The sequence below is a fragment of the Canis lupus genome, chromosome 6, assembly GCF_003254725.2.
Source record: "Canis lupus dingo isolate Sandy chromosome 6, ASM325472v2, whole genome shotgun sequence".
Classification (NCBI taxonomy): domain Eukaryota; kingdom Metazoa; phylum Chordata; class Mammalia; order Carnivora; family Canidae; genus Canis; species Canis lupus.
The window spans coordinates 69,739,844-69,762,714 of record NC_064248.1 but is presented as its reverse complement, the minus strand read 5'-3'; the positions used below and the strand labels follow the sequence as shown (position 1 = coordinate 69,762,714).

Sequence of the window (22,871 nt, the reverse complement as noted above, 5' to 3'; positions counted from 1 at the left end):
AAACCCATCTGCAGAAATAGCCACAATCTAACCCCAAAGAAGTAGCTCTTTGGGGACACCAATAGTGAAATGCTTTGGGATATATTAATTGTGTTCCTGTGTCTGTCTACACCTGCTGCAGTCTCTTTGAAGGAAGTTTGTGTGTGTCTTACCAATATTCCTGACCCTTGACCCCCTAGGGTAGTGCACATGGCATGCACTACGGTAAAGACTTTTTGAGGCATGTGGAACTGAACAGTTCTGAACTAGGCCACGCTTAATGAGGGAAGCACAAGATTAATAGATGAAAGTTTAAGCTACAACAACAAACCAGTTATCACATTCCACTACGTAGCCCCAGTCAGATTCAACACAGATCCAGGTTCCATTTAAAGGCAGAGATAGTGGCCCAAGACTGCCTTTCTCCCAGGCTTTTGTCCTTTTTGTCCTTTGAAATGGCGCAAAACATGTTCCATTTATGGGTTTGTTGTTTCACTAGATTGAGCATTCCATGAGGTATCACCAGACTGAGTTGAGACAGTCAATCTATGTCCAACCAGAGAGATCCTGGGAAGCAGTCATGTTGCACTCAGACAGCTTTGTCCTGACAGGAGGCCATTAGCAGTGAGCTCCATCACTCCCAGGAAGATTTGCCTCTCTAAGACCACAGCGCAGTTAATTCACTGAAGCATCGTTTCCCCCAGAACCTTGGAGTGAGAATCAGGAATTCTTATTCCCATTTCTGCTTCTTCACACTTGGCTTTGGGACCTCGGACAGGTCACTATGCCTCCCCAGCTAGACTTATCCAATGGCACCTTGAATGTGTGTTTTTATGTGGATTGTCTTTGTCTCATTCTTTCCTTAATAAAGTTCTTTATGGTAGGTCTTGCTAAAGATTCTTTTTTTTTAATAAATTTATTTTTTATTGGTGTTCAGATTCTTTCAACAGCAAACATTTACTGAGCATCAACTTTGTGCCTTGCACCCTACTAGGTGCTGGAGATCACCAAATGTATGGCTCAGAGAAGTTCCATAGTGAAATTTCTTCTAATGAGGGCATTCTAAGTGATTTTGATTTAACCCTCCCACCTCAGACAACAAAAAGGAAGGATGAAATATAAAAAGCATCTTCTTAAAAGCACCTAAGAGCTAACAAGCCCCCAGGAATACCTTGGCCATAGTATAGGAGTTAGTCAGGATCCAGAGAGGGAAGCCCAGAACTCAAAACTGCTTTTGCCCCAAGCACACTTGCCTGTTTGGAATAAACAGCTGCAAAATCAAGTTGTGGTCTGGTTGCCTTGAAAGAAATGAGGGGACAAAATAAAACCTTAGGACCTGCTTCATCTGGGGACTCCAACAACCTTTCCACACTAAGGTGGGACCCTAAAGGGCTGGTCTCAAGAGCGATCCAGAAATAAGCCAGCCTTGCTGCACTTGCAGCTAGGTTTATGGCAACTAGGTCCAGGGAACCTCAAAGCTTGAATCTGATGAATGTTCTCCAAGATTAGTATTGCCTCAAGCCCCCAGCAGAGGCCAATAAAAATCCTCTTTGGAGAAAAGCATCATTTTTGATGTCTCCAATTTTTGAAAATACAATGTCAAGTACAAAAACATAAACAAACAAAGCAATTGATCTGACCGGAAGATAAGAGTGTAGGATAAGAGAGGAGAGAAGGTCTGTTGAACAACCAAGATGGCACTAAAATGGAATAAACACTCACTTAAGAAATGTGGTTTTATCCTACAGACTACTATTTCTCAAAGGAGTCCATACCCTTGGGGTGGAAGAACTGAGGGCACACACTTAAGATGCAAAATTTCTTTCAGAAAAGCCCTTACGTTTCCATTTGGATGAGAATCTAAACAAAACAAAAGCAAACACACAAGAGCAGACACACCAAAATGAATACAGAGATATTCTGGATCCCTGTGATTGCCACCATAGTTCTTGCCCATGGTCACACTGTCACCTTAGATCCAACGTGGGAGTTGAATACTCAGTAGAGTCCACTTTGCAAATAAATGATCACCCTGGCTATAAAGCACTCAAGGGAGTGGGAAAGCCCGTGGTATATCAGAGATCACACGCACCATTTATTTTTTTTATTTTTATTTAATGCAATTGAGCGTGCCAGTACAAGTCACACTCTTTTTAACAAACTTTTGTTTTGTTTCTTTTTTTTTTTTTATTTGTTTTGTTTCTGGTTTTTGCAATTTATACCTTTATTTGACAGTCAGCGGTTAGGTCTCATCCACATTAACTGTCTATAGATTTTGGAAAGTGGTGACAGGTACTTTGGTAACCAACCAATGTACAGAGCCTGTTTGGTAAACCTTCACCCTCCTTATGTTTTTCTGAACAATTGCACACCGATGTGGTATGGAACATTCCTTATTCCTTTGGTCCAGATAGCTTTGGTGAGCCTGGTGTCAATGTGTACATCCAGGGTTCCCATCTTACTCTATGGGAAATTTCTGGTTCTCTTTGAGGGCCCAAGGGACACTCTTCTTGAAACCTGCTCCACAGATGCACTAGCGAATGTTGGTGGTGTATTCTCTGGTCACTACCTCGTTGGTGGAAGCACAGTTCTTCTTCTTCTGCCACCATTCTGCTAGGCCCGGATCACTGGTTGATTATAAAATGGCATAATTCAAGAACAGCCAGATGGAAGAGATGCACTGAGCAACGTATGGAAAGTGCATGCAGCTTCCATGCCCTCTAGGGCGCCACTCTCCCAGCACCTTTAAATGCTCACCAACCTAGAAGCCCCAATTACATGCATCATTTAAGAAAGTATTCAAGTCTGATTGTAAAAAAAATAATAATTCTGTGCAGGCCAAACAAAACACTGTACCACCAGTTTGCAACCCCGATCTAAAGTGACAACTGTCAACTTCTACTGTGTTAGTGAGTTGATTTGCTAGTATGGGGTTTCGTCCACAGCCTAATGGCAAAATGACAATTGTCCTACACTGAATTCATTGTATTTATGTTGAATTATTTTATTGGTTATTATGGAAAAAGGTTTCTTTCTTGTTGATAATTGAAATAAAACATGTCCTAGATTATGACTTTTGTTTTAGTTAGACAGTAAATTGAGGCTCTAACGTGAGATCATAAAAACAACATTGCACAAGGGAGTGACGTGCCCTTTGGTGTTTCTGGTTTATAACAAATGAACTGAGACAAATTTATTAAATAAAATATTTTGTTTATGCCAAATAAAGGCCATACTACATCATGGGGCACTGTACAAAGGTACTTTTGTTTAGATTGAACAGACTTCTAAATTTAAGACAAAATGGAAAAAATGATAGAAACTTTGATTTATGGTCAAATCATTTCAAAATGGTCTGAATGAGTCATTTCCAGTATTTACTGACAACCTTGCACTGGTTCTGTGTTGTGGTTGTGAATATTTTCAACAGCTATAAGAAACCAAAAAAACCTTCAAATATTATTTTCCCATTCACAAGCCCAATAATAATTAGATTAGGTAATCATTTAGTACAAATTTAAATATGTGATAATGATCACCTTATCTTTAAGTTACTAATTAGCCTCAGAGGGATCAAGGGACTGTTCATTAAAATTGGCATTTGATGATTATTGCACAGAATTAGAATAAATAGGTGGTCGGAATATCCTAAAACAGTAAACAATACTGCGATGTTACTTAACACCATCGTGGACAGCATCCTTGAATAAATAATATGGTCCTCTTTAGTAAAGTTAAATTTAAGATACAGAAACAGATTAAAGAAAGAACATAGAAATGTAGAAAGATTTTGCTTTGTATTTCCACTATTAATCTTTCACATTAAATTAATGTTGTTAATTAGAATTGTATTGGCTTTATAGTTTTGTTTATATTCAATTGTATATTTATTTTTGGATTTAGATTTGTACATTATCTATGAGAAAAAGGAGTTGTTATACCTAGCCTTATTTATCTATAGGTTCTGTTAATAATATAATAAATAATTTAAGTCAACACTGGGAGTCTGAAAGAATTTTTTTCCTTTGGAAGAAAAACACTATCAGAGGCCCTGTGTCGCTACTAAAAGATTTAAAAGGGGGAGTAGGTGATCAGATTTTCATTTTAAATTTACCCTGAGACAGTATGTGAAGGTTAGAATGAAAAGGGGCAAGACCTGAGGCAGGAGTTCAGTTAGCCGGCAGTATTCCAGTGGAGAGGTAATGAGGATTTTAACAAAAGATACTGCTTTAGGATGGAGAGGAACTGTGACATGCCAGCTGGGTCCCTTGTGGCTTCCTTCCTGTTCTTTACAATGGTTTAGGATATATCTTATAAAGGCATATGTCAAAGGTTTAGGAACAGCCTTCCCTGGGGAAAAGGATAACTTACAAGCTGGATCAAGAAGTCAAGAAAGGGTGAAGGTCTCTGGATCTTAACATTATTCCACAGAAGGGCATGCTGGGGTTTATGCTCAGCTGGACATGCGTTTTGGGTCTATGCTCCAAGTGGCAAGATGCCCCCTACTCAGCCACGGGTCTCTGGCTTAACAAGACAAGCTTGAGAAAGTAGCTTGCTTTGCAGGCTGCCCAGTACAAGACTGTCTGAATTTGAGGTGCCACCAGTTTGGGAACTGACCAGTAACCCCAGGTCTTCAAAACCTACAAAGCTCAGGCCCATGAGATAATGATGCAGTTGACCTTGCCAGAAGAAGAAAACCTCTTGATCCATGGGGAGTGGGACTTGGGTGCAGCCTCTCCTTCCGAAAGAAGAATCTCTAGTTCCAGCCAGCATGTTGTCCAAACAATGAAGGTGAGCTTCCAGGGTCATTTCTTGACAACTCTGATCATTACAACCACAGTATAAAAGTCATTTTAGAGATCCAGATTAATCAGACTTGGTGATTACCTGGATTTGGAGGAGTGTATGCAACAGGGAAAGAGGAGCCGAGAATGATTGTGAGGGTTATACCCTGGCTAATGATGTCATTACCTGCGATGGAGGATACAAGGAGACGAGAAGGCTTGATGGGGAGGAGGGAGATGATGCACCCTGAGAGGAGAGTCTCAGTATGTGGTATCTATGACACGCTCATTTGAAAGAAGCAGAGGCTAAGGAAATATTGATTTAAAAGTGAGATGTGCTGGTTACACTGGAAGGTTGGTAGGTGAATGACGATGACATCGTCCTGTGTGGGCCAGGAAGAAAAGGGAAGGGAGTTTTAACATTTAAAGAACAGTTCATTACAGTATATCATTTATTGAGTGAGGATGAGGCTAGGGGCAGGAAAAGAGCAAAAAAAAACATATTTTAGAAGCCCAAAAGCTATCAACAGAATGAACAATTCAGACAATGTGAGAATTTTTAGCCAAGTTAGCGAAAGCACATTTTGCAGTTTTTGAGAAGTGGCTGAGTTTAGAAAGCAGATGACTTTTTTTTCAAGCAGTTTGCTGATGAAGAGGAGAAGGGGGGGACAGGCCGGCTCCAGAGGGAAACCACAGGAGAGCGCAGCATTACTTACACAATTCCACTATAAAATCGCAGTAAGGAAAGTCTTCTGAGGCTTCGCGTTGACCTTCTGTGAGATGTAGGACACAAGCTGGGTCATGTGTCCCACTCCAGCTTTTGTTTTTATTTTTTAGTGAAAATTATCTTAAGGCAGTGAGTGACCAGAAGAGATTTTACCTTAAGCAGAAAGTGGATCTGAAAAAATAGCTTCTCATCTCAATATCCTTCCGTCGCTCACCCTGCCTTCACTTTCAGCCCCTCTGAATCAGACCTGCCTGCAATTTCTAAGACCACGTAAACTATCAAAAGTAGAACTCCAGCCACATAACTCACCTGCTCGTGCCTTTCACGCTCTGGTCCTTGCCCAAACTCAAATATCCATTTAGCACATATTCATTGCAGAGTTCTTTGTGGAGTCGCGTGTGGGAAACAGAGGCAAATGTGCAATCAGAACACAGTGTGGTACCTTCTGTCACAGGGAAAGACCTGATAAACCAAGTCAAGAGAGCTCCCCGGGGTGGTGATGGCTGAGCTGAGTCCTAAGGGAATGTTGGGAGTTGACTGCATCTCCCATAAATGCTCCACTTGGCTCTGGCTTTTCTGTTTCAACTCCCATGTCTTCGTCTACACTGTTCCTTCCAGCCGAAACACCCATCTCCACGCCCAACAGCCTGTAGAATGCCTATTTATCTTCGAGATTTTACACACATGTCATCTCTTCCTTGAAGCCTTCTCTCGTGCTCCTCGGGTGGGTGAGACGCACCAATTTTGTGGTTCCAGAGGACACAACACCTGCTTCTGGAGAAACACTTGTCTTCACATCTGTGCATGTACTCTTCTGGGGCAAGATTATGTCTCTCATCTCTCACACCTCTCTCCAGCATAGTGCCTGGCACACAGTAAGCACTAAATAAGTGCTTCTTAAAATGACTAAATGAATAAATCCTCCTTAACACCTTAGGTATCTAATTCTAGAATTTTTTTTAGAATTTGACGAATGGGGAGGGGGGGAATCCCTGGGTGGCTCAATGGTTTAGAGCCTGCCTTCAGCCCAGGGTGTGATCCTGGGGTCCCGGAATCAAGTCCCACGTCGGGCTCCCTGCACGGAGCCTGCTTCTCCCTCTGCCTGTGTCTCTGCCTCTCTCTGTGTGTCTCTCATGAATAAATAAATAAAACCTTAAAAAAAAAAAAAAAGAATTTGAGGAAGGTGGTGCCGTGACCCTTGAAAAACTCATTCAATCTCTCTAATCTTTTCCAGCTTTCTGTTGGGCTATTGATAACTAAGGTCCTTTATCACGATAAAAATCTCGTAATTCTATTTGACTCTCTGTGTCTATGAACACCCACAAGACTGAACCGCTCAAACATGTCTGGTAGTAGCAGAGTCTGAGAGGTTGATTCATTTAACACTCAGCCAATATTTACCAAATATTGACTGTGTATAAGGATCTGTACTGAGCATTAAGTAACAACCATGTAGATAAAGGCCTTGCCTTCATGGAGTTATGATCAAAAGAGCGACACATAGCAAAGAACTAAGATTGTATGTAGATATAATCTAAGATAAGAGCCATGGAAGAAAAAAAAACATGGCACTGAAAAAGAGATTAACAGGGGAGGCTTATTTTAAATTATGGGGTCAGAATAGACCTATCTGGTAAAATGATATTTAAAGCTACAATCTAGTAAGTGTATAGAAGGTAAAGACAGAGGAAAACCATCTCCTGCTAAGGGAAGGCATTTGAGAAGAACTTCTGACAAGACAGTTGGTGTATCCAGAGCCTGGTTAGTCCCTTAAGACGGGGTTGGAGAGAGAGGCAGAGACCAGCTCACACTAAAGATTGTAGAATTATTTCTACAAATAATGGGAAATCTTTGAAGGAGTTTGAGTGAGAAAGTTATAGAATCATTTTCATTTTAAAAGATCACTTATCTGTGGTGTAGGAAATGGAATAGATGGGGCAAGAGGGAATATGAGGGCCCAATGAGAAGACATATTGGTTAGAAATTTGGGGTTGGTTGCTTGTGTTAGAATATCCCAGAGTCAATGGCTCATAAAAATCTGGGAGCTGATGCTCCTCACGTTAGAATAAGCTTGGAAGAGCAGCTCTGAGTGGGGGCAGGGGCGTCTGTATGTCAGGGCTGAGGCTTCTCTCTCATGGGGGTGGCCGCAAGGCGGCCTCTAAAGCATCTGCCAGCACATCCACATTTCAGGCAGGAAGAAAAAGGAAGCACTAAGGCAAAAGGGAACATGTCAGCATCTTTCCCCCACCTCTTTCAAAAAGTCTTTCCCAGAATTCTACACAGCAACTTCTACCTACATCTCACTACTCAGGACCGTGTCGCACGGCCAACCTATGTGCAGGACGTGCAGGAGTGCCTGAGAAATGTTGATCTTCTTCTTCACTTTTTTTTTTTTTTTTTTAGCTCTATTACCAGTCCAGGCAAAATTAGGCTTAGAAAGAAAGAAGAAAATAAATGGATATTCCACAGGCAAAAAGCTGCCCCGTCACCCCTTCCCATCTCTGGAAGGGAGGGTGGGCATGGTTTCCCGTGTGAGGGAGGGGTGTGCCATGTTGGGCAGAAGCATGCTGTTGTCTGTGAGTTTAATGATGGGAAGAGGCAAGAGTCTGAATGTAAAAGGGCCCAAAAGGTTGGCTCACTCTCAACCCATCCACCTCTCCTAACATGCTTTCCTGAACTGGAGTCCTAGATTCCTTTGCAGTGACGATGCGGGCATATTATCTAGTTTACATCCGTCCTACAAAGATTCCCACATTTTGGATTCAGAAGTGAGCAACGTGCAGTGACATACTGAGACTCATGGCGATTTCAGCTTTTCTGACGAGCAGTTGACAAAGATGAGATATCTGTTCTCCTGGTCTACCTGAGTTCTCGGGTCCCATTCTTTTTTTTTTTTTTTTTTTTTTTAAGATTTTATTTACTTATTCATGAGAGAGACAGAGAGAGAGGCAGAGACACAGGCAGAGGGAGAAGCAGGCTCCACTCAGGGAACCCAAAGTGGGACTCAATCCCGGGTCTCCAGGATCACACCCTGGGCCGAAGGCAGGTGCTAAACCGCTGAGCCACCCAGGGATCCCCTGGGGTCCCATTCTTAAGTTTAATAGATACTGAAGAGTCCAGGGGTGTGTTTGGGTATTTGTCCTGAGTGTGCTGCCCCAGGCTGTGTCGTTCACCACTGTGTAATATCCAAAGCTAATCCTCTGGCTCTCTTACAGATTTTTTTTTTCTTAGTTAACCAGGTTTCTTTAATAAATACTCTCCTGCTACAAGTAGCTAGAGTGGATTCAGTTGTCTACAACTAAGGACTCTGTCCAGTATAGGACATAGGACCTATGGGACAGCATATAGACAGTTTCTTGTATTGCTCTGACTATAACATGTTTGTAGAATATGATTACTAATATATTCCATTTTTAAAAGTTGACCATGTGCCAACTTCCTACTTGACCCTCCTTTTGGACATCAAAAGGTACCCCAGACGCAATATGTCCAAATAGGAAATTCCCAATATTTGCCGTTCAACCTTGTTTTTAGGACTTTGGGTTATGCAATCCAGAAATTTAGTAAAAATTAGTGTTTTTTAAAAAAGATTTTATTTATTTATTCATTTGAAAGAGAGAGAGCAAGTGGGGGAAAGAGAGGGATAAGCATACTCTCTGCCAAGCACAGAGCCTACCATGGGGCCCATTCCCACGACCCCAGCCAAAATCAAGAGTTGGTCGCCCAACCAACTGAGCCACCCAGGCGACCCTGGAAATTCAGTAGGTTTTGTAGATATTCCCCTCAATGCACACGTTCATTCCATAACCAAGTTCTATGCTACCTCCTAAATGTCTCTGATTTCATCCACTTCTTTCTTTTTCCACCATCACTATCCTAGTCAAAGCTACTATGATATCTCTCCTGAGCTACTAAATTAGTCTTTTGACTAATATAACTGCATATCCTTTGGGTCCTTTCTAATCTTGTTTTTAGAATTTTGTTACAAATTTCAACATGAAATATTGTGGATTAAGACAAACTCATGAACTCATCCAAAAGTTCTTGCACAGTCTGGTGCTTGCCCATCTTTCTCGGCATATCTGTCATCTTGTCCTTTGTTCTCTGTCCTGGTCACTTGCCACACTCCCCAGCCACGGCCCATGCCAATTTTCTCTTCTAGAATGCTGTCTTTCCTCTCCTTCCCTAGGGAACTCTTACACATTCTTCAACTCTCAGCCTAAGCACAACTTTCTACCTGACTAGGATCATGAAACTATCCTTTCTAGCATTTATCACAGGGGCAACTTTTAATTTATTTGTTCTCATTCGATTAATGTGTATCTAAATCCACTAGACTCTAAGTTCTCTGTAAAGAGGAACAATGCCTGATTCGGTTCCCCATCTACTGCATGTTGTTTTAATTTCTATTTCTTTGTTTACTGAAACTGAACAAGCATTGGGCCTTTTGAATAGTGAATAAAAGAAGCAGGTAGTCACATATGTGATTGATCATTATCACGTCAAAACTGCAAAGTAGGCAGTATTCCCAAATTTCCTAAGCAGTAAGTGGCAGAGGCGGGATTTAAGTCCAGATCTGTCTGAATGCAAAGCCTGAATTCTTTCCACTCCACCAGGCCGACTTCCTCTCTTAAACGCAGCAGTGTATGTGAGAGCATTTTGTAAAAACTGTTACCAGGCGTTGGGCTTTTTTTTCAATCATTATCATCTAGGTTGGAAGAACAAACAAAGGGCAGTCTGCCACCCATGACCAACATAAAATATGAAACGATGAAGAGAAATATCTACAGCCCCTGTTTGCACAGCACCATGCAGCCGGCATCCCTACATTTTGGTTTGGTTGGCAGTCTTGGGAATTTAGTATTTTGTTAGGTGTCTTGTGATAGCAGCCACTCAAAAACACAATTCATCTTGATTATTAGTGCCTCTTAAATATTTCTATAATAAATAAGGTGTCCTGATCTGAACCAGATAAAACAAAGACTTTCTGCAACTCTCAGAAACCATAAGTCCTCAAGGACATAAAAAGTTAGGGACAAAGAACGAAGGCGTAAGAAGAGGAGTAGAGACAGAACCAACTCATCATTTTCTTATCTCTGAGAAATATGCCCTTCACTACTTCTGACCAACTCCAGCCAATTACTTTGATTTGTAGCTGGGAGTTGTAGCCTCTAGGTAAAAACATGGTCTATCCCGTCTACTTAGCAGACGGGTGGGGGTGCATACTTCCTTAGGGTCTCAAGAGGACCCCAGTCCCGAGGGCAATAACAAAGACAGACTGAAATCTGGGGAACATTTCAAGAGGAGGAGGAGCAGGAGCTCTGAGGACTATCAGTGTCATAGCTTATTGATGACCAGCTACTCCAGTTCCTCATCTCAAATAAGGACAGGAGGGAAACAAGATCAGGGAAGTTTCTCCAAGATATTCAACTTGACCAAGATAACTTGTAAGTGGTGATGAACAGTATGGACAATGCTCTGGTGTACTGCTTTATTTTTTTAAAAAAGCCATTTATATTTTGCTGTTGAGAATTTGAAAGAAAGGATAATGTAAGAAGTAGACAGACATCAATCAAATATCAGCAAATAATCATGCCACTCAGAAATAACCCCTTTTAATTTTTGATCAGACATACTTACTTTTAGTATTTTATATAAATATTTTCACACAGCTGTTAATTAACATCTACATATATAATTTTGTATTATTTTTATAAGATATTATAGTATTCCTATCTTACCATATCATTAAAATTTTTTCATAAACATTATTTTAATAACCAACAGAGTATTTCATTATAAAAATATACATATTTTACTTAACACTAGTCTGAATTGAAGCTCTTTTCCTTTTTTCTTTTATTATATAACACAATAATAAACATTTTGCTGCTAAATTTTTGCCTGTATATGTCATTATTTTCTTAGATGAGATTCTGGAGGATGGATTTTTGCATCAAAGGATATGAAGAGAAAGGTTTTCAATTCATATTTCCAAATTGCTTTCCACTGCCAGCATGATTTCATCTCATCATAGAGTCATTAGCTTTAAGTATTAGCAGTTTTTAAAATCTTCAATATTCAGAAAGTAATAATAGTCATTTAAATTTATATTTCTTTGATTACTAATGGAAGTCAATTAAAATATCTTATTTGTCATTTATATATCTTGTTTGTAAAATATGTTCATATACTCATTCTTCTATTGGGCAGTGCTCTTTCTTAAATATTTATGTGAGTCCTTATATATTAAGGATGCATGCAACCTCAGGTCTATGAGTAGAATTTTTCCTGAAATCAATAGAGTTTTAGAATTCAGCTGGCTCCAATCATTTAAGTTAACACTAATATTTTAGAAGATGGTCAAAGAAATCATGAAGATCGAAAAGACTAACAAGCAAGCTTAAATTTTTTATCTATAACCAGTGATCTTTATATAATCATGCCACCAATAAAGCAGGCATTTTTAGGAAGAGAGGCTAACTCCAAAGACTCTAACGATTTTAAGAAAGTGACACTATTTGCCTTCGAGGTAAGAAATCTACTTGACTTCCCATCTCGGTGGTGACCAATTATAGATTTTTAAAATGCAATCAAGTAAAATTAAGCAGATATTTAAATTAAGATGAAAAGACTAAAAAATAAATGAAAAGACTTAGAGAATGCCTTCTATGTTGCTATATCTTGCAGAAATGATGTGCTCCTAGGAAAGATAAAATAAATCATCAAGGAGTTGAGCAATTAAAAAATTACTATAAAAAATATCTTAATGTTTAAAAAATATTACAAATGTAGAGAAAGAAATAAAAATCCCATATTAATAATGACCTGGAAGGAATTGAGGTATTCTTCATTTCTATCCCTTCCTTTTTTTCGTTTTTTTTTTTCAATAAGTATGTACTATTTATGACCAGATAAAACAATAAAGCTATCCAAAAAATGACCTATTGACAAGTTCAACAAATTTAACAAACTTAAAGTAAAAGGAAAATAATACCACTAGAGATGTAATAAGTATATAAAAGTATTTATGAAGTGAAACAGCACCCCCATTAAGAAGGGAGGCATGTATTAAGTGATGAGATAAATTCTCTTGTTGCTGCTGAAGGACCAGCTAAGAGTTGGTGATTTGGAGTGACACAGACCTAAACCATCACTTTTCAGTTGAGTGCTCTTAGAAAAGTCTCTGAATCTCTGAGCTTCAGCTTCCTCATCTATAAAACAGGGACTAATAATATCCATTTGCAGGACAAGATATGTAACCCATTTAGTATAGGTGGGCACAAAGTAGGTACCTAGTAAGTGAATAAATATTATTTTTTATTATTAACATTGTAACACAAAAATGACCTTTTATTTCCACTCTTCAGATAAAGACACTGGTGCTCAGAGTTTAAGTAACTTGGCCAAGAGTTGGTAAGTGGTGGAGTGGAAGTGGATCAACGTAGGTGACTTCATAGATGTATTCAGAACCACAGAGGTATTCAATATATGGTATTTGAATAAATGAATAGATACTAAATGTAATGTGATCCTGAAAGCCAATGTTGCACTCAAAAGGAACTTGGAGTTTATTCTTGGAGAGTTTAAATTTCTAGCTAGGAAAAAGAACGTGACCGGATGGGCAGGGGGTGTCTACATAGCATTCTGGTCCTTTTTCCCCCAGTAAAAAATTCTACCTAAGAGGATCACATCAAGTCACAGAGTTCTACATAGGGTGTTAGATGAGCAAGATTTAGCTGTTGGATGCAATTTCTGGCAAGAGATGAAATATATATCACAAAAGCTGGGAAGAATATGTTTGGGAGAAGACTCAGTAACCTGAACAAGAGCATTTTAAACTGAGATGTGAGGGGCGCCGGGGTGGCTCAGTCGGTTGGGTGGCTGACTTCTGGCTCAGCTCAGGCTGGCTTCCATCTCTGCGCTCAGTGGGGAGTCGGCTTCTCCCTTTCCTGCCCCTCCTCCTGCTTGTGCTCTATTTCTCTCTCTGTCTCTCTCAAATAAACAAAATCTTTAAAAAATAAAAAATAAAAGCAAATAAGCTGAGATGTGGGCAAGAGAAACGAAAAGAAATAAAGCCACCAACCCCCGTTTCACAGAGGATATAGTAAGTGCGTCAAAGAAAGGCGCCATCATGAGGATACAGCTGACAACTCTCAAGGAAAGACTGTAAGGAAGTGAATCCGTCACAATCCATACAGCACCAGGTGTGTTGATAGGCTCCGGGGGAGGTGGTGAGGCTTCCAGGAATGCAACCAGAAGTCGAAAGGAGCCAGGGAAGCACATGGCACAGTAGAGGAACTGTAAGCAATTCAATATGGCTGAAAGGCAGCATGTACACAGAGAATCATGGGCAGGAGTCCAAAGACCTGGCAAGATCCAAGGTGGGAACATCTAGTATTCCACGCCAGGAAACTTAAGTTTTCTACTGAAGAAGAGGAGCCATAGTCAGATTTTAAGGAGGGCAATGATATGATCAAATTTGTGTCTTTTTTGGAGGCTAGAATGGAGAGACCACGACGATGGCATGCAGTGGCCAGGAGGCAGATGAAGTAACTGGGGAAAGAAACATGAGGTCCTAAACGCAAGAGCATGCAGAGAGACTGGAAGGAAGACGATTACTTTATGAACTGTTTAGGAAATAAAAGCCATAGACCTGGGTCGTGTGGGATGCAACAGAGTGAAGCCCTGCAAATGACTCATCAAACTTGAAACATCTGCCCTTGCTTCTTTTCCTTCTCAACGTTTTAGTGAAAATGTCATTTCTTCAAAGAAGCCATTCCTGATACTTGATTAAAAATGAAGCCCTTCCCCACTTTCCATCACATCGCCCTACAAAGGTTTTTCATAATAGCAACCTCGATCGGAAATTATTTTGCCTTCTCGTTTACTAGTTTTTGTCTGTCTCTCTCACTAGGTTATAAACTCAGAGAGGAGAAAGACTTTGTGTAGTTCATCAGCACAGGGCCAGGCATGTACTCGGTGCATAATAAATGCTAACTGAGTTCATGTTTCTAACCTGGGCAACTGAGAGACGCAGCACCAGTGACAGAGTTAAATACAGAAGAAATAACAGATTTTTGTGGAGATGGAGGAGGAAGATGAGGAATTCTGCTTTGAAAAATGTTAAGCAAAAAAAAAAAAAGAAAAATGTTAAGCTTTTAAGTGCATCAGTTTTAAGTTTTGGGAGAAATTGGCAATAGGGATATCCAGTGGCCCACTGATTAAATAAAATATTAAAATATTTTATATATATAAAAAATATATTAAAAAATATATAAAATCAGGGTACTGCTAAGGGCTGGGAATCGGGTTTTAAGAGTCACCTGTATTTGACAGCAGCACTTGAAGCCATTTATAGGACCAAGTGCTGTGCACAGTTGTACTGACCCAAGGGGGCCAGCAGGGAGGCTGAAATCCAGCCTGAGTTTGGCTCATCAAGCTTTGCATCCTGGAGGAGATCTGAGGTTCCTGGAGGAAAAAGTTTTATTCTTCACCCAAAGGTGCTATTTGCTGGGCAACCTGTGTGCCCAAGGAACTGTGACATCCACCAAAGTTACGGGGAGTTACTTTTTCAAATTCGCACAGAAGTGTAGCATAGACAAAGAGCATTCCAGAGTATGCACAAAGAACACCCAGAAAAGAGGGCAGAAAGCAACGAAGGACCTACCACCATTTTCATTCAGCTGAGCTACAATTTGATGCATGAGTGTCTTTAGCTCAGAAGTTGAGGATGGGTCCCTTGGTATGAGTGATTAAGTTCAAATTCTAGCTTCTTTGCTTACCAGCTGTTACCTCAGAAAAGTCACTTAACCTCTACAGGCCTCAGTTTTCTCATTTTTAAAGTGGGGGAAGTAATGATACTTATCCCATAGGATTCTAGGGAAGATTTGATGAAATAATATCCATAATGTATACAGCACTGGGCTTGGACAGACCAAGCCCTAGAGAAGGCTGATTGTCATTTAGGATGACTAATTTGACGCTGGCACACCACCATTCAGATTCCTCTTCAGGAAGAATGGAGCAGGGAGTGTTTCCAACAGAAAGCTCTTAAGGGTCAAATTCAACAGGAATAGCCTTGCTTGCGGAGAGCCGCCTTGTCCTCGATCATAGACCTTTCCTGGAGCATCAAGCTCCTATTAGTAACCCACATGGGACACAAAGCCCTCTCCCTCCCCCCAAGTCAGGACAGCTCTGAAGGCCTATCCCAGCTTTGGAACCCCCCCTTAGGATCAGCTCAGCCTCCACCGAGACTGTATACCAGTTCAACCGCTTTCTCTGCCAAACTGGGCACTTCTACAGTTAAAAACGCTGCCTGATAAACACTGATACATTAATCACCATCTCAGGCTCTGCTTCTCGTGAACCAAACGTGAAAGAGTCGGTGCCAGGAGTGACTGGAGGGATCAAGTGCTGGGGCAGGGTTTTGGAGATGGATTACTTGCTGTTTGCTGGCAACAAGAACCCAATCACTGGGGGGAGGTAGGGCAATGAGAGACCTTGACACAGCACAATTGTTAAAACTTTCCCCAGCGATACACCGAGAAGGTACACCAGTGGAAGGTGATGCATTTGCTGGTTAAGCTTTTGAGACCTATGGAAAAAAAAAAAAAAATAGTACCTTTATAGGTACAATGGGATTGGGTGGCTGTTGCTAAACCCAACAGACCTCTGGAGAAAAAAAAAAAAAAAAAAAGTTAAGAAGCCCTTAACCATCAATTAAAAGCCAAGTGTGAACGTCAGAAGACTTTTTTGGAAATATGTAAAGATGTTTTTATCTCCTGCAGTGGGAGGGCAGAGAAAGCTGAAGTCCCAAGCTTGGGACTTCACTGAAAGGGTGGCAGAGCTCCAAAGAAAGTCAAATTCCAAACCAGGGGAGATCTGCTATGCCAAGCTTAGGAGCCTGATAAAGAATGTGACCCTGGGGCATCTCTGTGGCTCAGTGATTGAGCATCTGCCTTTGGCTCAAGTTGTGATCCCGGGGTCCTGGGATCCAGTCCCGCATCGGGCTTCCCTCAGGGAGCCTGCTTCTCCCTCTGTGTGTGTCTCTCCGTGTCTCTCATGAATAGGTAAATAAAATCTTTAAAAAAAGAAAAAAAGAATGTGACCCTGATACATGGAATAGAGACATCTGGGTTGACACACCTGAAAATATCGAATTCCAGATTCCCCTGAATACTCCAAATCTATAGAGGTAATCCAATCTACTAAGAATTAGCACCCCTCCTTTTTTTCAAATTTTTATTTAAATTCTAGTTAGTTAACATATAGTATAATACTGGTTTCAGGAATGGAAATTAGTGATTCATCACTTACATATAAAACCCAGTGCTCATGACAAGTGCCCTCCTTAATACCCACCTCTCATTTAGCCCATCCCCCACCCCCCTCCCTCCATCAACCCCTAGTTTGTTCTCTATTCCTAAGAGTCTTTTATGGTTGGTTTCCCTCTCTCCCATATGTTCATCTGTTTTGTTTCTTAAATTCCACATATGGATGAAATCATACAATATTCGTCTTTCTCTGACTTATCACACTTAGCATAACACACCCTAGCTCCATTCACACCATGGCAAATGGCAAGACTTCATTCTTTTTGATAGCTAGGTAATATTCCTGTCGATGGACATTTGGGCTCTTTCCATGTTTGGCTATTGTTGATAATGCTGCTATAAACATCAGGGTGCGTGTACCCTTCCGACCTGTATTTCTGTATCCTTTGGGGTAAATACCTAATACTACAATTGTTGAGCCATAGGGTGGCTCTATTTTTAACTTTTTGAGGGGCCTCTACACTGTTCACCAGAGTGGCTGCACCAGTGTGCATCCCACCAACAGTGCAAGAGGGTTCCCCTTTCTCCACATCCTTGCCAGCATCTGTTGTTTCCTGTGTTATTGATTTTAGCCATTCTGACAGGTGTGAGGTATTATCTCATCATGGTTTCGATTTGTATTTCCCTGATGATGAGCAGTGTTGGGCATCTTTCCATATGCCTATTACCTCTCTGGATGTCTTCTTTGGAAAATGTCTATTCATGTCTTCTGCCCATTTCTTAATGGGATTGTTTGGGTTTTGGGTTTGATGAGTTCTTTATAGATTTGGGATACTAACCCTTTATTAGATATGTCATTTGTAAATATCTACTTCCATTCCATAGGCTGCTTTTCAGTTTTGTTGATTGTTTCCTTCACCGTGCAGAAGCTTATTATCTTGATGGAGTCCGACTAGTTCATTTTTGCTTTTGTTTTCCTTGCTTCTGGTGACATGTCTAGTAAGAAGGTGCTATAGCCGAGGGCAGATAGGTTGCTACTGTGTTCTCCTCTAGGATTTTGATGGTTTCAGCCTCACATTTAGGTCTTTCATCCATTTTGGATTTTTTTTGTGTGTGTGTGTGTGTATGGTGTAAGAAAGTGGTCCAGTCTCATTCCTCGGCTTGGTGCTGTCCAGTTTCCCAGCTCCATTTATTTTTTTCCCATTTATTGAAGAGACTCTTTTTTCCATTGGATTTTCTTTCCTGCTTTGTCCAAGTTGGCCATATATTATGGGTCCATTTCTGGGTTTTCTATTCTGTTCCATTGATCTATGTGTTTGTTTTTGTGTCTGTACAATATTGCCTTGATGACTATATCTTTGTAATATATCTTGAAGTCCGGAATCATGATGCCTCCAACTTTGCTTTTCTTTTTTTAGGGTTTCTTTGTCTGTTCAGGGTCTTTGTGGTTCCATACAAATTTTAGAATTGTTTATTCTAGCTCTGTGAAAAATGCTAGTGGTATTTTGATAAAGATTGTATTAAATGTGTAGGTTGCTTTGGGTAGTATAGACATTTTAACAATGTTTGTTCTTCCGATCCATGAACATGGAATGTTTTTCTATTATTTTGTGTCTTCTTCAATTTCTTTCATAAGTGTTCTATAGTTTTCAGAGTACAGATTTTTTACCTCTTTGGTTAAGCTTATTCCTAGGTATCTTATTTTTTTTTTTTGGCACAATTATAAATGGGATTGATATCTTGATTTCTTTTCCTGCTGCTTCATTATTGGTGTATAGAAATGTAACAGATTTCTGTACATTGATTTTATAACCTGCAACTTTATTGAATTCATGTATGAGTTCTGATCATTTTTGGTAGAGTATTTCAGGTTTTCCACATAGAGTATCAGTTTTCTGCAAAGAGTTTGACTCCTTCCTTGCTGATATGGATGGCTTTTATTTCTTTTTGTTGTCTGATTGCTGAAGCTAGGACTTCTGGTACTATGTTAAATAGTAATGGTGAGAGTGGTCATCCCTATCTTGTTTCTGACTGTAGAGGAAAAGCTCTCAGCTTTTTCCTATTGAGGATGATATAAGCTGTGGGTCTTTCATACATGGCTTTTATGATGTTGAGGTATGTTCCCTTTATACTTACTTTGTTGAGGGATTTTTTTTTTTCAAGAATAGATGCTGTATTTTGTAAAATGAATTAGCACCGTTCTTTTGTTTGAGGATGCTGCAGGGCCTTTCCCTGACAAGACAAAACATGATTCCCTGCATCTATGAACCGAATCTCCTCCCGCTCACTAGGCAAATAACCAGGTAAAAGTCACAATATATTCCAGATAGAGACACACTGGGACTGATGAAGAGGAAAACGAGTATTCTCCAAATGAGCTCCCAGCATGTGATGGTAAGAACTGGGAGAAAACACACAGGGCTGGATTCTGAGGACACTTGATCAAGGGGCTTGAACATAATGTTTGATAAGGAAAAGCTTATCAATTTGGGAGCACTCTCCCAAGATACACAATTTAACACCTTGGCAAGGACTTTGGAAGATAATATGAATATATGACTAGAATAACACCTAGAGCATGGTAAAAATGATGATCCCTACAAAGTGAGTTAGAATAATTACAACATATGGTTTAAAAAGTCAGGGTGAGGGTGGGGATAGGAAAAGACTCAGAGAAGGGAATCATAATAAAGTAGATATACTATGCAAGGTTAAAAAACTAACTAGAGCACTATACACCATGAAAGAACCCAAATGATACACCAATCACCAGAGTAATAAAAAAAAAATGCACTGGGTGCCAATATCACTAAGAAGTTCAATGGTGGCTCTCCTCTGCAGGCCAGGGGGAAATTCGAAGATTCCATTATAGTATTTGACTTATCAATAGCAGAAGGATGATATGATACTGCATTAAAGTCCAGATGCCAGAAACCTAATGGACGTAATTATGGTAAGTGACAGAGTCAGAAGTGCAGGCCAGAGTGCCTGGACCTACAAAGGAAGTGTGGAAATGGCTAATTATAAATACCACCCCTGGGTGGGGGTACAGACAATAAATGAGCAGCCAACAAGGGTATTGGTCAATATACACAATCAAAAGATATCAAGGAAAGATAAATGAAGTGACACCTTGCAAAAATGAGAATCAAGAAGGAAGTCAGTCACCCTGATAAAAGGTCACAATTCCTTGCTCAGTTTCCAGGCCTTAGCCAGGTTTTTTTTTTTTTTTTTTTTTAAAAAAGCAGGGCACAAAATTTTTAGCTTTATTATCAGCTACTGAGCTATGAGATACAAACCAATCAGAAACATTAAAGTTGCTCGAAACAGGTGTTTACATTTACACTACACAGAAGCCAGAGTCCTATCTTTTGATCCCAATGCCATCCCTCTGGGGAAGGATGGCCTCAGCTAGGGGGGCAAAGGAACACGTTACGTTATAATAGTAAGAGTCTCATCCATCTAGGAAAGTAGTGAACCACAGCCACCATTTTAATGGGCACCAAAATCTTATTTGAAATCAGTTTTTAAAGGTTCTCTTAATCATAGTTTTCAAATGAAAACAGGAACCCCTCTTCTGTGAGCATTCCAGCTCACTACCCAAGAGACTTGAATACTTCTGTTAAGGCAACTGGAAGCCCACCTTAGCCTTGAATGGTGACTTCTGCCCAGTATATGATCTGTCCTTTGTTTGCCAGTAAATGCAATCCAACAGAGCATGCTATGGGGAAAAACGGGAATTTATGCAGTGCTGCCCTCTGGTAAAAGGGGAACACAGCACTCAAAGCAAAAGGCCACAGAGGGCTCCCAAAGAATCCAGTAGAACTAAGAGAAGCCTTCAACTTTCCAAAAAGACTTCACAACTGGATCCAGGTAGTCCAAGTAGAACAGTGCCCTGCAGCAAGGAGTAGTGTATATGCCAATGAGAAGACCCAGGTTCCAAGAACTGTTACAGTGGCTTCTAGAGTCAATCTCTCCCATTCATAGCACACCTTTGCTTTGATTTTTGCTCACCACAAATCCCTCAGTATCGAGGGGTTTATTTCTAAGGCTAGAACTTCAGCACAGGGCTGAGAGACTTCACGAGGTATTCTTCTCCATGTCCAGCCATCTTTGGCAGCTCTCCTTGTAATGCTTTCACCTTCCCACTCCCTGTGGGGAGACAGGACAGGTGATGAGAAAACCTGGACTCATACTCAAAGGAGATGGACACAAGCCCAGCTGCCAGGAGTCAGCTGCTCTGGCCTCATAGTCTCTAATCATTAGTCTCTTAGGAGCAAGAAAGAACTGGAAAGCAGCAGAATTTAGAGCAGGAAGAGAGCCCAGAGGAAGAGCATGACTGAGCCAGGTTTTAGACCCAGAACCTACTGACTGAAAAAGAAGGTGCACCCCAGGAATAAGGGCTTTCTATCACCACTCAAGAGTACATACTAATCATTCCCCCAAAGTGACCTATTGCCATTTACTTGAGTAGCTGTACACTGAAGGAAGGAGATTATCCAAACAGTGAGAGGACTCTCGGATACAAAGTATGAGTTGACATTGATGCCTAAAGTTGGTATCATAGTCTCACATTAGTATGAAGATATAGAAGGGCCAGGCAAAAAATGTGCCCCCTGCCTAGTAGTCTACCTACACCTAGGAGTTAGCACTGCTGACACCGAGAGTGCTTGGCTGTGGGGCAAGTGCTATTATAGTGGAGAAGGCCAAGTAGAAGGCTCTGAAATTGCTCCACACTCTAAGCTAAGAAAAGAAATGAAAAATAATGCTACATTTAGAGCAGATGACAGAAATCAGTGCCACTGTTACACCTAAAGGATGTAGGGTGTGGTGATTCTTATCAGAATAGCATTTAGTTCATAAGTCTGGCCCCTAAAAGAAACAGATGGATCCTAGAGGATGACAGTATGCTACTGCAAACTCAAAAAGTAGGAATCCCAATTGCAACTGCTATGTTAGATGTGTCATCTTTGCTAGAGCAGATTAACACAACCTCAGAACATGCTAGGCAGCTATTGATCTGGCAAATGAATACTTTTCCATCCCTATCAGAAAAGAGGATCAGAAATAGTTACACTCACTTGAACAGACAGCAGTACATATTTGTAGTCTTGCCCTAGGGCTTTGGGGAAAAGACAGACCATGGGCATCAAATGACCACACAGCCAGAACTCTCCATTGTGACCTGAGTTCCGTGAGACTCATGAAATCATAAAATTGGATGGGCCCAGCAGACGTTTATTTTAAATGGAAGTGGTACAGCCAGGAGTGAACACAAATAATTCTGGAGTGCAGGAACAAGCTGCAAGAGGAGGTAGGACACATGTCATCCACCACTGTTTCTGCACCAGCACTTCTCCCTCACCTGCACTGCAACAGGTAGGGCTCCCTGGAGATTCCTCAGGACCCATTAATGGATGAGAAGAGCCCGACGCTTTGTTCACAGGTCAGTCTGGTATAGGAGTGAAAGCTGACAAAGAACAGTGGCAGCAGTACCACCTCACTCAGAGGTATCCTTGATAGACAGTGATTACTGGAAATCCTCCCAAGAGGCAGAGCTTTGGGCAACATACAGGGTCACCTAGTTTCTGTCAAAAGAAAAGTGACCTGGGATGCCTGGGTGGCTCAGCGGTTGAGTGTCTGCCTTTGGCTTAGAGCATGATCCCAGGGTCCAGGGATCAAGTCCTGGATCAGGTTCCCTGCGGGGAGCCTGTTTCTCCCTCTGCCTGTGTCTCTGTGTCTCTCATGAATAAATAAATAAAATCTTAAAAGGAAAGAAAAAGAAAAGAAAAAGAAGAAAGAAAGAAAGAAAGAAAGAAAGAAAGAAAGAAAGAAGAAAGAAAGAAAGAGAAAGAAGAAAGAAAGAAGAAAGAAAGAAAGAAAGAAAGAAAGAAAGAAAGAAAGAAAGAAAGAAATGAAAGAAAGAAAGGAAGGAAGTAAGGAAGGTAATGAAGGAAGGAAGGAAGAAAGAAAGAAAGAACAGAAAGAAAGAAAGAAAGAGAAAGAAAGAGACAGAACGAGAAAGAAAGCAGGAAGGAAGGAAGGAAGGACGAAGAAAGAAAGAAAGAAAGAAAGAAAGAAAGAATGAAAGAAAGAAAGAAAGAA

General features: G+C 40.6%; 1 long non-coding RNA gene across 2 annotated transcripts in view; it reads right to left on the bottom strand.

The window, feature by feature from the left end:
• The window catches only part of LOC112641028 (uncharacterized), a 65,452-nt gene extending 43,556 nt beyond the window's left edge, over positions 1-21,896 (bottom strand). Inside the window, exon 1 of one of the 2 annotated variants that reach the window (XR_007411581.1) lies at positions 21,848-21,896. This is a non-coding gene — a long non-coding RNA (uncharacterized LOC112641028). The remainder of the gene's footprint in view (positions 1-21,847) is intronic. The other variant, XR_007411584.1, reaches the window with a different exon arrangement.
• Positions 21,897-22,871: the final 975 nt, after the last annotated feature.